We start from the raw sequence: 14,701 nt of genomic DNA, 5'->3' as shown, positions 1-14,701 counted from the left end.
TCAGAATGAATTTGGAAGCTTTCCCTCCTCTTCTGTGTTGTGGAATAGTTTGAGAAGAGTAGGTATTAACTCTTCCTTAACTGTTTGGTAGAATTCACCTATGAAGTTTTCTGGTCCTGGACTTTTTTTTTCTTGGGAGTATTTTATTACTGATTCAATTTCATTGCTGGTAATTGTTCTGTGTAAACTTTCTATTTCTTCCTGATTTAGTATTGAGAGGTTATATGTATCTAGGAATTTATCCATTTCTTCTTAGGTTGTCCAATTTGTTTGCATATAATTTTTCATAATATTCTCTTGTAGTCCTGCATATTTCTGTTATTGTTATTTCTCCTCTTTCATTTCTGATTTTAAGTCCCCCCCCCCTTTCTTTTGATGAGTCTGGCTGAAGGTTTATCAATTTTGTTGATCTTTTTGAAGAACCAGCTCCTGGTTTCATTGATCTGTTTTTTTGTTTTGTTGTTGTTGTTTTAGCTTCTATTTCGCTCATTTTTGCTCTAATCTTTATTATTTCCTTCCTTCTACTGGTTTCGAGTTTCATTTGTTCTTTTTCTAGCTCTTTAAGGTGTAAGGTTAGGTTGTTTGAGATTTTTTTGCTTCTTGAGGTAGGCCTATATTGCTATAAACTTCCCTCTTAAAACAGCTTTTGCTGCATTGCAAAGATTTTGGACCACTGTGTTTTTGATTTGTCTCCATGTATTTTTTTATTTCCTATTTGACTTCTTGGTTGACTCATTCTGTGTTTTTAGTAGCACGTTATTTAAACTCCATGTATCTGTATATTTTTCCAGAACTGTGTGTGTGTGTGTGTGTGTGTGTGTGTGTGTGTGTGTGATTGATTTCTAGTTTCATAGTACTGTGGTCAGAAAAGATGCATGGTATGACTTCAGCTTTTTAAATTTGTTGAGACTTGTTTTGTGGGCTAATATGTCATATATTCTAGAAAATGTTCCATGTGTACTTCAAAAGAATGTGTATTCTGTTCTTTTAGGATAGAATGTTCTGAATATATCTGTCAGTTCCATCTGGTCCAATGTGTCATTCAAAGTCACTGTATTGATTTTCTGTTTGGATGCTCTATCCATTGATGTAAGTGGGGTGTTAAAAGTCCCCTACTATTATTGTATTACTATTAATTACTTCCTTTATATTTGTTATTAGTTGCTTTACGTATTTGAGCGCTCTCATCATAAATACTTACATTTGTTATAACTTCTTGTTGGATTATACCCTTTATGATTATGTAGTGTCCTTGTCTCTTGTTACATTCTTTGTTTTAAAGTCTATTTTGTCCAACGTAAGTATTGTTACCCTGGCTTTCTTTTCACCTCCATTTTCATGATAAATGCTTTCCCATCCCTTCCCTTTCAATTTGCACATGTCTTGGGGCGCCTGGGTGGCACAGCGGTTAAGCGTCTGCCTTCGGCTCAGGGCGTGATCCCGGCGTTATGGGATCGAGCCCCACATCAGGCTCCTCCGCTGGGAGCCTGCTTCTTCCTCTCCCACTCCCCCTGCTTGTGTTCCCTCTCTCACTGGCTGTCTCTATCTCTGTCAAATAAATAAAGTCTTAAAAAAAAATTTGCACATGTCTTTAGGTCTGAAATGAGTCTCTTACAGGCAGCATATAAATGGGTCTTACTTTTTTATGCATTCTGTCACCCTATGTCTTTTGAGTGTTTAGTCCATTTACATTCAAAGTAATTATTGACAGGTATATACTTATTGCCATTTTATTACTTATTTATGGTTGCTTTTGTAGTTCTTCTCTGTTCCTTTCTTCTCTTGCTCTCACTGGCTTTCTTTAGCCATATACTTGGATTCCTTTCTCTTTATTTTTCATATATTTATTACTGGTTTTTGATTTGTTACCATTAGGTTTGTATATAACCTCTTAGGCACATAGCAGTCTATGTTAAGTTGATGGTCACTTAAGTTTAAACCTATTCTTTACTACCCACCCCCACCATGTTTTAGGTATATGGTGTCATACTTTATATCCTTTTATTTTGTGAATCCCATGACTGATTGTTATAGATATACTTAATTTCACTGCTTTGGTGCTTCCTACTTTTCTTACTCCTGCTTATGGTCTTTCCTTCCCACTCAAAGACTCCCATTTAATATTTCTTGTAGGGCTGGTTTAGTGATCATGGATTCCTTTAACTTTTGTTTGGGAAACTCTCTTTCTGTTCTGAATGATAGCCTTGCTAGAAAGAGTACTCTTGGCTATTTTTTTTCCCTCTTTTTTAAATTTAAATTAAATTAGCCACCATATAATAAATCATTAGTTTCAGATGCAGACTTCAATAATTCATCAATTGCGTGTAAAACCCAGTGCTCATCACATCATGTGCTCTCCTTAACACCCATCACACCCAACTACCCCATCCCCCGGCTCACATCCACTCCAACAGCCCTGTTTGTTTCCTACAGTTAAGAATCTCTCATGATTTGTCTCCCTCTCTGTTGACTTCCCATTCAGTTCCCTCCCTTCCCCTATGATCTTCTGCACTGTTTCTTACATTTCACATGTGAGTGAAACCATACAGTTGTCTTTCTCTGATTGACTTGTTTCACTTGTATATATATACACCACATCTTCTTTATCCATTCATCTGTCGATGGATATCTTGGGTCTTTCCATTGTTTGGCTACTGTGGACACTGCTGCTATAAACATTGGGGTGCATGTGCCCCTTTGGATCATTACATTTGTATCTTTGGGGTAAAAACCTAGTAGTGTAATTGCTGGTTCATAGGGTAGCTCTATTTTTAACTTGAGGAGCCTTCATACTGTTTTCCAGAGTAGCTGAACCAGTTTGCATTCCCACAAACAGCATAAGAGGGTTCCCCTTTCTCCACATCTTCGCCAACATTTGTAGTTTCCTGAATTGTTAATTTTAGTCATTCTGACTCGTGTGAGGTGGTATCTCACTGTGGTTTGATTTGTATTTCCCTGATGCCAAGTGATACTGAAGATTTTTTCATGTCTCTGTTGGCCATTTGTATGGTCCAGTTTCATTCTTCTACATGTGGCTGTCCAATTTTCCCAACACATTTGTTGAAGAGACTGTCCTTTTTCCATTGGATATTCTTTCCTGCTTTGTTGAAGATTAGCTGACCATAGAGTTGAGGTTCTCTATTCTGTTCCATTGGCTGTTTTTTTCTTTCCCCTCAGCACTTATTAAATATATCATGCCACTCTCTTCTGGTCTGCATAGTTTCTGATAAAAAATCACTGGAGAGCCTTATAGGGTTTCCCTTGTACATGGCTGTGTTTTCTCTTCCTGCTTTTAAAATTCTCTCCTTAACACTACTTTTTGCCATTTTAATTACTAAGTGTCTTGATGTGGACCTCCTTGTATTGATTTTGTTGGGGGTCTCTGTAACTCCTGGATCTGGATTTCTGTTTCCTTTCCCAGATTTGGGGAGTCATCAGCTATTATTTCTTCAAATAAATTTTCTGTCCCCCTTTCTCTCTCTTTTCTTTCTGGGATCCCTATAATGAAAATGTTAGGTAATGTTCTAATTCTTAAACTGAGTAGTAGATCCACAAGTTTTCATTCCATTATGCTCTATACCCTACATTATATTCTTTTGGATATATCAACTATTTTATAATTTTAATGAGGTGGAAAGCAAGTCATGTAAAATCCTTTCTGAAACTGAGGACAGAGGTGGCAAGTGTAGAAATATAAATACATACATACACATAATTAAGAGACATGTAACAAAGAGTAAGAAAACAAATCACTGGGATGCCTGGGTGGCAAAGTTGGTTAAGCAACTGACTCTTGGTTTCAGCTCAGGTCGTGATCTCAGGGCTGTGAAATCGAACTCCACACTGGGGCTCCACTCAGCACTTGCATTCTCTCGCTCTCAAATAAATTTAAAAAATCTTAAAAAAAAAATAAGATAAATCACATGTAGTTATAAAAGTTAAGTCTCACTTTTATTAAAAAGAATAAAGTCATTGATATTTAGTCTCTCCAGCCAAATCTGGAATGCCCCAGAGGCTTCTGAATGGCCTTTAGAGTTAGAACTCTTAGAGAAATGGGAACTTTTTATTTCTAGATTTTTTTCCCTCCTAAATTATATTTGTTTGCTTTTCTTTGTTCCATAGTCACAACTACACCTCTAACTTTAGGTCCCTCTCATATATAAATTATAAGGAAGAGTGGAAAAGACAGGAGTACACTTTAGAAACTTTACTATGAAGAAAAAAACAACCCAAAACTACAGCACGAATTTGATATACATAAGAGATGTAAAAGACACACTCAGGAAACTTGACCCGGACATTTAAGATTGTTTCCTTATAAGAAAAACAAACAAATGAACAAAGTTAGCCAAAATGGTAAAATTACTCTAATTTTTACAACAGTATTAATTAGCTCCAAATGTAACAATATATAAACTAAAATATAAAACTATGGGTACCATTTTGAACACCTGAAAAAAATATAGTAAACTCATGTATTTCCTTAGATTAGCTAAACTTCTTTTTTCAGGAGACTCTAAACTCACAGGATTATTCCAAAGAGAGCACTAAAAGCAGAAATCACATAAATTCAAAATTATCTTGGGAATACCTTATATCATCCATAAAGTATAACACTATCTTGCAATAAATCCAATACAACCAGGGCTTTTTTCTAGTATGGAACAGTTTGCTATTTTCAACTGAACACAGTTGAAGTAGCTGGCTTATGCTTAGGAGCTATGCCATGAGAAAAGCATCTACCTAGCACTAGAACCACATGGCATGCTCATACTATGGGAGGCACAAAAATGCTGTAGAGAAGAAACTCACTGAGTAGAATAGCAAAGCGAATTTAAATTTAAATTTATTTGCTTTTAACTATTTTACTATTCTTTGAACAAAGATGGTTGAATGTGAATATATACATTTCCACTGTATTATTCCTCACATTTGTGTTCCAGAATTCTACAGGGAAAGTTATGATAAAAAAAAAAATGCACTGTCCATCTGCCAAAAACATTTTTTTGGTTCACTCACTAAAATTTAAGCTAAAAATACCATATTAAACCACCATTACCTTAAAGTAGAATACTATACCACAAGCATAAAGTATTTCATTTTTAAAATCTTCTTTGATGTCTATTTCTTATGATGTGTAACATGCTTTCAAGTTATAAACGACATTTAGAATGAAGGAAAAAATCCTTTTTAAAAAATTTTTTAAAGATTTTATTTGTTTGAGAGAGAGAGCACAAGCTAGAGAGTGAGACAGAGAGAAAGACAGAGAATGAGCAGGGGAGAGGGGAGAGGGAGAGAGAGAAGCAGACTCCCCACTGAGCAGGGAGCCCAACATGGGGCCCGATCCCAGGACCCCAGGATCATGATCTGAGCCCAAGGCAGATGCTTAACCAACTGAACCACCCAGGTGCCCCCAAATCCCTTTCATTTCATAAAAAAAAAAAAAAAGTAAGGATTCCTAGACTCCGTGGCCAAAGGATTCAGCAGCAGGTCATCTAGTCAATCTCCTACTCAATTAATGAATCCTAAGAATTCTGGATTACATTAAATATTGGTCTAACTGGCATAATTTCCCTAACAGGAAAAAACCTATAACCCATTAAGTTACATCGCTGGCTCAGTGTTCCACTCAAACACTGAGCCAAATGAACAGCAACAAAGTACAGCTTCATCACCAACATTAAAGTAAAGATGCCCAATACTAAACTTACAGGATTAATAAAATTCATTTTAAAAGTTCAATTTTGTTATAGAAATTAATTTACAAACGGGGGGCGCCTGGGTAGCGCAGTCATTAAGCATCTGCCTTCGGCTCAGGGCGTGATCCTGGCGGTCGGGGATCAAGTCCCACATCGGGCTCCTCTGCTGGGTGCCTGCTTCTTCCTCTCCCACTCCCCCTGCTTGTGTTCCCTCTCTCACTGGCTGTCTCTTTGTCACATAAATAAATAAAATCTTAAAAAAAAAATTATTTACAAACAGATGCATGAAAAGGTAGAAAGAACTAAGGGCTGGTTTGGGTTTGTTTTTTTTTTTTTTTTAAAGATTTTATTTATTTATTCGACAGAGATAGAGACAGCCAGTGAGAGAGGGAACACAAGCAGGGGGAGTGGGAGAGGAAGAAGCAGGCTCCCAGCGGAGGAGCCTGACGTGGGGCTCGATCCTACAACGCCGGGATCACGCCCGGAGCCGAAGGCAGACGCTTAACCGCTGTGCCACCCAGGCGCCCCTGGGTTTTTTTTTTAAACCTACTTCCCAAAAGAAACATTCATTTAGTTCCTATATATACAGAGGTGTTGGTGAATTTGAAATTTGTTTATACTCCAGTTCAACTTTTTTTAGTAGGCTATTTATGTTCGAGTATCCTGAATACAATACTGCCTTATTTCAGAAAACTCTGCCATCTATGGCATTGTCAAAGAAAAAATTTTAAAAGCGAATTATTCTAATTTATCAATAGCTAAAACTAAAAATTGTTTTGCTTTATCAGCTGTCACACCAGAGGTTTAAAAACAACAAATTAATCTTGGCTGTCCAAAAGATTGGTATCTGAGAAGGGAACACTGTCACAGTTTGAAAGTCAAAACTCTCCAGCCACATACTCCCAGCCCTGATTGCCATTTAGACCATGTGTTCTTGACCAGGGCATCATGCATCCTACATGCTCTTCGGATTTAGCAATGCCCTAAGATTATGTACAAATCTGAATGTGCATGTGTCTGTGCACTTTCTGGGGCCAGATTGTTCCACTTTCATCAGAATCTCAAAGGATAATCTAACTACCCCAAATTTAAGAACCGTGGATTTAAACAGTATTTCGTTATCCTTATCTATCACCTGACTTTAATTTTTGGTTTCTGCCTTCCTCATTCTAATCTTCCCACTATCTTGTCCACAAAATTCTTTCTTTGGTTTTGATATGTGGCTGCTTTATTCACTCCTGAAAGATAGTGAGAGAAAACTAGAGCTTCACAAAATGAGGAAAGAACCTGTCTACTTAAAACTGCAGTCAAAGGTGGTTTCAAATCTGAACCTGTAATAATATTTAAGAAACATTTTTTAAAAAGCTATCTCTTCTGAGAACTTTGTGTTTCAGTTAGTTACAGAACCAATTTTATCTTTTAGTTGATCTCTTGCCTTTCAATTGAGAAAACAATTGGTGAACTGAATTTGTGATTCAGCTATACTCACCTTTACCTTTTATTTTATTTATTTTATTTTATTATTTTTTTAAAAGATTTTATTTATTTATTTGACAGAGACAGCCAGCGAGAGAGGGAACACAAGCAGGGGGAGTGGGAGAGGAAGAAGCAGGCTCCCAGCGGAGGAGCCTGATGTGGGGCTCGATCCCATAACACTGGGATCACGCCCTGAGCCAAAGGCAGACGCTTAAAGACTGCGCCACCCAGGCGCCCCTCACCTTTACCTTTTAAAGCATGTTAAGACTTAACATAAAAATACATATGACCAAAAAACAATAATAACAATATCACCCTTATCCCCACAATACAAATACACATGACTGACTTAAGATGGTGTTCCTTCAAGAATTAAACCTTTACTTATAAAACAAAATGGTTTTCCCCTGATATAGCAAGGACTGATTTAGCAAGGAACATCCTGATGAAAAAGGGCAGAATTGCTGAGAACGCTATCCTACTTTTACACTGACTTCCCTCCTCTAAGCATCTGTTAAGTGTGGGATGAGAAAAAGGTGCTGGAATCTGGAGAGGCAGACTAGAATAAAAATATATTTGGTTCCAAGAATTTAAAAGAGAGAGACAGAAATGTCACTGGAAAAATTACAGAAATAAGAAGGTTAAAAACAGCTCTGCTCCCCTTTAACTGACAAGTAACTTCACATATTATCTACACACATCATCTCTCCAATTCTTTAACCCTCTGGATCTGACTCTTTCATTTCCCTCACAATCCTCTCCCCTTATCCAAGACATTAACACAAGACTTGTAAAATATTCTCTTAAATCAGTCCACTGCTCTTTATCTCCACCATCAGAACCACGGTCTAAAACTTTGCCTCTTACCTGACTAGTATAAGCCTCCTTCTGATCAACTGTGTACAAAGTAGCCAGTGTAACCTTTAAAAATGTAAAATGGATCATAGCAGTGAATAATGATTGCAAGGCTTTCTAAAGCATCTTCAAATTAAATCCAAACTCTCAGCATTTGAGAAGTCAGTATGGCAGAATAATTCACATTGTCCAAGAAAAAGTGCTTGGAACAGTGCCCTGCACACCACAAATGCGGAGTAAATGTTAGCATATTAAGGTACAGCTCCTGCTTGCCTCTCTTACCTGGAGGTGACACTCTCCGCAACTATGAGCCTTTCAGTTAACTAAAAGCTCTTTCCCATTTTGGGCCTGCTATTTCCCTCTGTCTGAAAGGCTTTTCTCTCAGTCCCTTCAACAACTTCTGTCTTTCACTCAGATATCAAGTCTCAACCTAAATGCCTACTCCTTGATGAAGTCTTCTTTCCTCCTCTTTCTAAATACCACTCGCTATTATTCTGTATTGTACTACTCTTTTTATTTCCTTCACGCTGTTTATATTTTGTAATTTTTTTTTTGTTTCATTGGCTAAACTCTTGAACATCACCAGATGACTAAGCATCAATCCAATGAATTCTCTAACTTGCTTAATGTAGGAATCATCGGATTCTGTTCTTTCTATCTAAAATGTAGGTATTTATCTCCTCTTACCAACATGCTAATAAATTGGTCACTAATATAAGTATGTCACAGTCCATGCTATGATTCATTATATGTACACACCTCCCTTAATTGTTAATTAAATAAAACCCTGTGTCCAACAACATATTATGCTAGGTGCTGGAACAACAGGAACCAGGATGAGAAACTAAAGATTATTTCCACTCTTAAAGGCTTTAAGATTTTTTACTTATTTATTTGAAAGAGAGAGCAGAGTGAGTGAGAACAGGAGTCTGGTAGGGGAGTGGCAGACGGAGAGGAAGAAGCAGGCTCCCTGCTGAGCAAAGAGCCTCATGTGAGGCTTGATCCCATCAGGACCTGAGCCGAAGGCAGATACTTAACAGGCTGAGCCACCCAGGTGCCCCACCCTTAAGGTCTTGAATGATACAAGCATAGGATGGGAAAGAAAAAAAAGAGGAGCATTTCAAGTAGGGGATGGGGTGGGATGAAGAGTCATGATATAGATATAAAAATGTATATTTCACCAAAACTAAGATACCAAAGATTGCAGGATATGTTGCATTAAGAAAAAAAATGCTGCCAAAATTAATTAATAATTGTTCCTTAATTGTGAAATATCACCAGTAATAAGATGCATACCAATATGAGAGATGGATCCCAGTTTCAGAGATATTAAAGTGTAAGGAAAAGAGGAGGAAGAGAAGAGAGAAGAGGAGAAGGAAAAAGAGGAGGAAGAGAAGGAAAAAAAATGACCAGTTATTAATGTAAAATCAGTCTTCCAAGAATCTCAAAAAATCTCAATGATATGGAATACTGGTTTTCATTTGCCTTGCGTTATTTTTGCTTTTCCCTTTATTTTTAACTTTTCTAAATCACTTTGTACATCTCTTATATACAGCATAGAGTTGAGTCTTGCTTTGTGATCCAAACTGAAAATCCTGGGTTTTTTGAAAGGTGTGTTAAATATAACAAAAAGATAAATCTTTTAAAATCCACGTATTTCAAAACTCCTAACTGACTTGTGGATCATAGGCTGTGACTTAAGAAAGTATAATTGGAAATTATAATAGCAAATTAAAAACCTTAAATACATATAGTTAAAAATAATTAGGGGCGCCTGGATGGCTCAGTCAGTTAAGTGTGTAACTCTTGATTTCAGCTCAGGTCACCATCTAGGGGTCATGGGATAGAGCCCTGCATCAGACTCTGTGCTGAGCATGAAGCCTGCTTGGGAATTTCTCTCTTTCTCTTTCTCCCTCTCTCTCTATCTCCCCCTCTGCCTTTTCCCCTCCCCCTCTAAAAATAGTAATAATGATGAAAATATTCCATTTCAAACCTTATGAGACACTTATAAATGTATAGCTTTAAATGCCTATATTACAGGGGCATCTGGTGGCTCAGTCGATTGAGTGTCTGGCTCGTGGTTTCAGCTCAGGTCATGATCTCAGGTCATGGGCTCGAGCCCTGCATCAGGCTCCAAGCTCGGCGCAGAGTCTGCTTATTCCTCTCTTTCTACTCCTCCCCCCTCTTGCTCTCTCTCTCTCAAATAAATAAATAAAATCTTTTTTAAAAAATGCTTATGTTAGAAAAAAGCCTAATAACTGGTGAGTTAAGCATCTATCTGAAGGAATCAGAAAAAGAAAAAAGAAAACCCAAAGAAATTTGAATAAAATTCCACTTCCGGTAGCACATTAGGATAGATCATTCACCTAATTCTCTCACTGAAAATAGCTAAAAGTGATGGGTAAAATTTTATTTCAAAAAATATTAAAAGCACTGAAGAGCTGGTGAGATCATAAAATAACCAGACCAAAATCTATGAGAAAGCAGAAACTCAAAGAGATAAGTGGCACAATGAAATAGTTTTTATCTTGTATACATCTGCCTAAAAAACCAAGTTAAGCTTTAATTTTGATAATCTCTTGGGAGAGAAGAGAAATCAAAGACTAAGACCCACCCCAAACGGAAAATCTAACAAGAGACCCTTTCTCCATAAAGCTGGGACCCGCCCCCATCCAAAAGTTTCACACTCAGGAAGAGTGAACAGGAAAAGCAAACCCGGTCCACCCCTTCATCACCAAAGGACAAGGAAATTTGTCTTCCTGATGCAGAAGAGAACAAGGATACCTAACAGGTTGTAAAGCCAAGCAAGCCCACACACATATTTGCCATCCAAAGTCACCCCATTAGGGTGGTCCAAAACCTCAAAGGATAAATTTAGTCACCAAATTGCAGTAGTTTGAGGTATCCGGGGGAAAAAAACTAAAGGTATATCCTCTTGAAGCAATGTGTTTCCTTCTTGGACCTCAAAGAAGAACCACAAGTATTTTTTCCAGGGAAAATAAGCAATTCACAGTAAAAGTCTCACAGAGGATAAATAAAAAGAAATCTATACCTAGGTACAGCATATGAAAATTCAGAAAGCCAAAAAATAAAGAGTTCAAAAGCAGCAAGAGGTTAAAAAAAAAAAAAGACACATTCACTTAAGGAAACAATTATTAGGCAGCTGATTTATCAATAGCAACAATGGAAACCAACTGTAAGAGAATTATCTTTTACAATGACTACAAAAAATACTGCCAGCCCATAATTTTAGACCTAATGCAATATCTATCAAAAAAAGTGATACAGACAAAAAAAGTGATATAGATTTCAGACAAAATAGCTGAGAGTTTACGACAGAAAATCTCATTGAGAATTCTAAAGAAAAAAAAATCTCCAAAAAGAAAGAAGTGATCCAGATGGAAAAATCTGAAATCCCTGGAAAAATCAAGAGCACACAAAGTTGGAACTGACATCAAATTCAGAGGCTCATTATCACCATTTTCTGCCACATAGACTGAAGAGTAGAAAAGCCAGCTGACAACAAGAGGAAAGGAAGAAGAAAGAAAGAAGGTCCTAGTAGCACTGTAAACCCCTGGGTCCAGCTATTCTCAAAGCCTAGTGAAATCCTGTCCTTGGAAAATATGAGATACCCTAATGTCCCTATATTACACTCTGCTTTTCATTTAAAAAGTGTGTAAAGGAGAAAGGCCAAAAATGTATGAAAAAGAAAACATATAATAGAGAAAATCGAAGTCAAGCACTGGTTTTTGATAAAGCTAAGAAAATACATAAACCCTCTAATAAGACTGATGAAGGAAAACAAAAGCCACAAAAAATATTAGGAATAAAAAAGAGAAATACTAAGCAGAAATTTAAAAGATAAGAATGAACAACTTTATGCCAAATACTTAAAAAACCCAGAAAAAATGGATTCCTAAAAAAGGAAAATTTTTTTCTAAAAACTGCCCTAACTACAAACAGAAATTTTAAATAAAACCATTTAGAAAACTGAATACATACCTCCCCAAAAAATATTAAGCTCATACACTCCCCTCAAAATACTAAGCCCAGACAGCTGAAAAGAAGTTCAACCAAACTTTCAAGAAACAGATCTTTCTAGTCTTACATGAACCCTTAGGGGAGGCAGGAGATAGAAAGGAATAGTTTCCAAACTCGTTCTTTGAAGCTAGTATAATCTGAGTACCAAAACCAAACAAAGATAACATAAGAAATAAAATTATGGGCCACTATCACCCATGAACTTAGATGCAAAATCCTAAATGAAATACTAATAAACTAAATCCACTTGTATATGAAAAAAAAGACCATCATATTAATTTTGGTTCAGTCCAGCGATGCAAGGGTAATTCAACATTAGGAAACCTATAAATGTCATTCACCACCTTAACAGAATAAGGAAAAAGACTGATATGATCTTCTCACAAATACAGAAAAAGTATCTGATAAAATTTAATACTCATTCTTCACAAAAGAACATCTTAGCCAACTAGCAACAGAAATGTCTTTAACCTATAGAGTATCTATCAAAAATCTACAGCAAACACTATTCTTAATAGTGAAACATAAGAAGCACTTGCTTTTAAAAATTAAGTGCAACATAAGAATGCCTACTATTAACACTTGTATTGAATACTGTACTGGAAGTCCTAATTAGCACAACAATGAAAAAGAAAAGATGTAACTCCTGGAAAGGAAGACACAGTTTGCATTCACAGTATTTTAATAAAATAATTTAGTAAGGTGACTGAACATAGATCTATATCATATACCAAAAAAGCTTACATAAGCAAAAAGAAATGGAAAGGAAAAACAAAAGAGGAAAAATATACTATTTATAATAGTAACAAAAATAAGGTATCTAATAATTCAAAGAGAAGACCTGAGAGAGATTTATGGAGAAAAAGAAAAAGACTTTACTGAGAGATATTTTTAAGTATTTAAATAACTACAAAGACATACCATGTTCAAGGATAGGAAGACTCAGTATCATGAAATAAAGAGAATTAAATGTATGTGTACATTAAAAGTTACAAAGATCTTTTTTTAAAAAAAGTTACAGAGATCTTGGGCTCATATACAAGGCAAGTCCCATTTTATTCATTTATTTTTTAAAGATTTTATTTATTTACTTGAGAGAAAGAGAGAGAGCGAGAGAGAGAGCGAGCAGAAGCTGGGGGTGGGGGGAGCAGAGGGAGAGGGACAAGCAGACTCCCTGCTGAGCAGGGAGCCAAACATGGGGCTCAATCCCAGGACCCTGAGATCATGACCTGAGTCAAAGTCAGATGCTTAAGTGACTGAGCTACCCAGGGCCCTACAAGGCAAGTCCCATTTTAAAATTATAGCTTTGGAATACTTGCATAACTTGACTCAAATTACTACCATTTATGGCTATTTTTGCAATTGGTATAAACTTCTTAGTCACTAATCACAGATATTTTAACTAAATTGTAGTAATAATGGATATGGCACTTCAGAATTCTTACGGTTGCAAGAAAGAAGCATGAGTGAAGAGTATATGATCAGTACATGGCTGAGTTCTAGCTGAATGTACTGTGGCCCCATTGGTTCAAAGAACAATCAGTGTGCACATTCAACACAATGTAAGTTCTGATAACTACTCCTGCAAGTGATGAAATGTTACTAACATTTTACATAACACATAAGGTTTTGGTTCTTGATAATTATATGTGAACACTGCCAAAATATCTCCTTAAAAGCCACCTGAAAATGTAAACATTTATTCTGAATATAAATTGCATCTATAAGAGGAAAACAGACAAAACACATTCATAATACAATGATCACACAGGGTTCAAAGGGTATCTACAGTGGACATATGTATGGTCTTTATACATAAAGTACACTTCTATGTGTGAGGTCCATAAGCAGTTGCCCAGTTTGCTCTAACACAGATCTGAAATTGATCAAATGTATGATTTTCCTTAGGTCTAACTTATTCAAATTTAATTTTGGTTTATGTGAATTTTGTGGTATCTTATATTGCTGCTTAAACTTTCCTTATTCAATTTCCTAACAGAATTAGAAGTAATGATCATTTGTTTTACTAGCTGCTAGGAGATGATAATACTAGTAGCTAACATTCATTGAATGCTTACTGTGTGTCAGGCACTGTTACAAGTGCTTTTGTACATATTAAAGAATTTAATCTCCACAACAACTTTACCAGGTGGATATTATTATTATCACCATTTTATAGGTAGGAAAACTGAGGTATAGAAAAAGTTAAGTCACTTTCCCAATGTCACACAAGTAAGTGGAAAAGCTTAGGGATTCATACCCAGGAGTCTGTCTCCAGAGCCCAGACCCTCAATTACTATGTTACACCTCTTTTCACAATATTTAGAAGATACATAAAATTATCATGGACAAAAAATTCACCATTAAAAAAATTATCAGTAACAGTTAAACAACAGTTAAGCAATATTAATAGCAATACAACTAATCATAGGTTGATACTTAACAGCTATTTCAAAGTTTCATGGCTATAATTAAGAAGTTGGACAGACCTGGCTCTGAATCTTGGCTGTGCCCTTTACAAGCTGTGTGACTTTGGACAAGTTTCGTAACTTCACCAAGCCTCAGTTTCCTCATCTGTAAAATGAGAATAATAAACATCTCACAAAATTGTTGTAACATAATTACTGCTA

The 14,701-nt window shown here is 36.2% G+C and overlaps 1 protein-coding gene across 11 annotated transcripts in view; it reads right to left on the bottom strand.

The window, feature by feature from the left end:
* The window catches only part of NUMB (NUMB endocytic adaptor protein), a 184,291-nt gene that overhangs the window by 84,215 nt on the left and 85,375 nt on the right, over nt 1–14,701 (bottom strand). For 9 of the 11 annotated variants that reach the window (XM_040641678.1, XM_040641683.1, XM_008699974.2 and 6 more), the window contains one exon: nt 14,561–14,645. The exons of the other annotated variants lie outside the window; for them this stretch is intronic. The gene's annotated coding sequence lies outside the window, so the exon portion shown is untranslated. The remainder of the gene's footprint in view (nt 1–14,560; nt 14,646–14,701) is intronic. 11 annotated transcript variants of the gene reach the window in all.

The sequence above is a fragment of the Ursus maritimus genome, unplaced genomic scaffold (assembly GCF_017311325.1).
Source record: "Ursus maritimus isolate PB19 unplaced genomic scaffold, ASM1731132v1 scaffold_25, whole genome shotgun sequence".
Lineage (NCBI taxonomy): Eukaryota > Metazoa > Chordata > Mammalia > Carnivora > Ursidae > Ursus > Ursus maritimus.
Note: the sequence above shows the minus strand (reverse complement) of the source record. Positions and strands in the feature narration are given on the sequence as shown.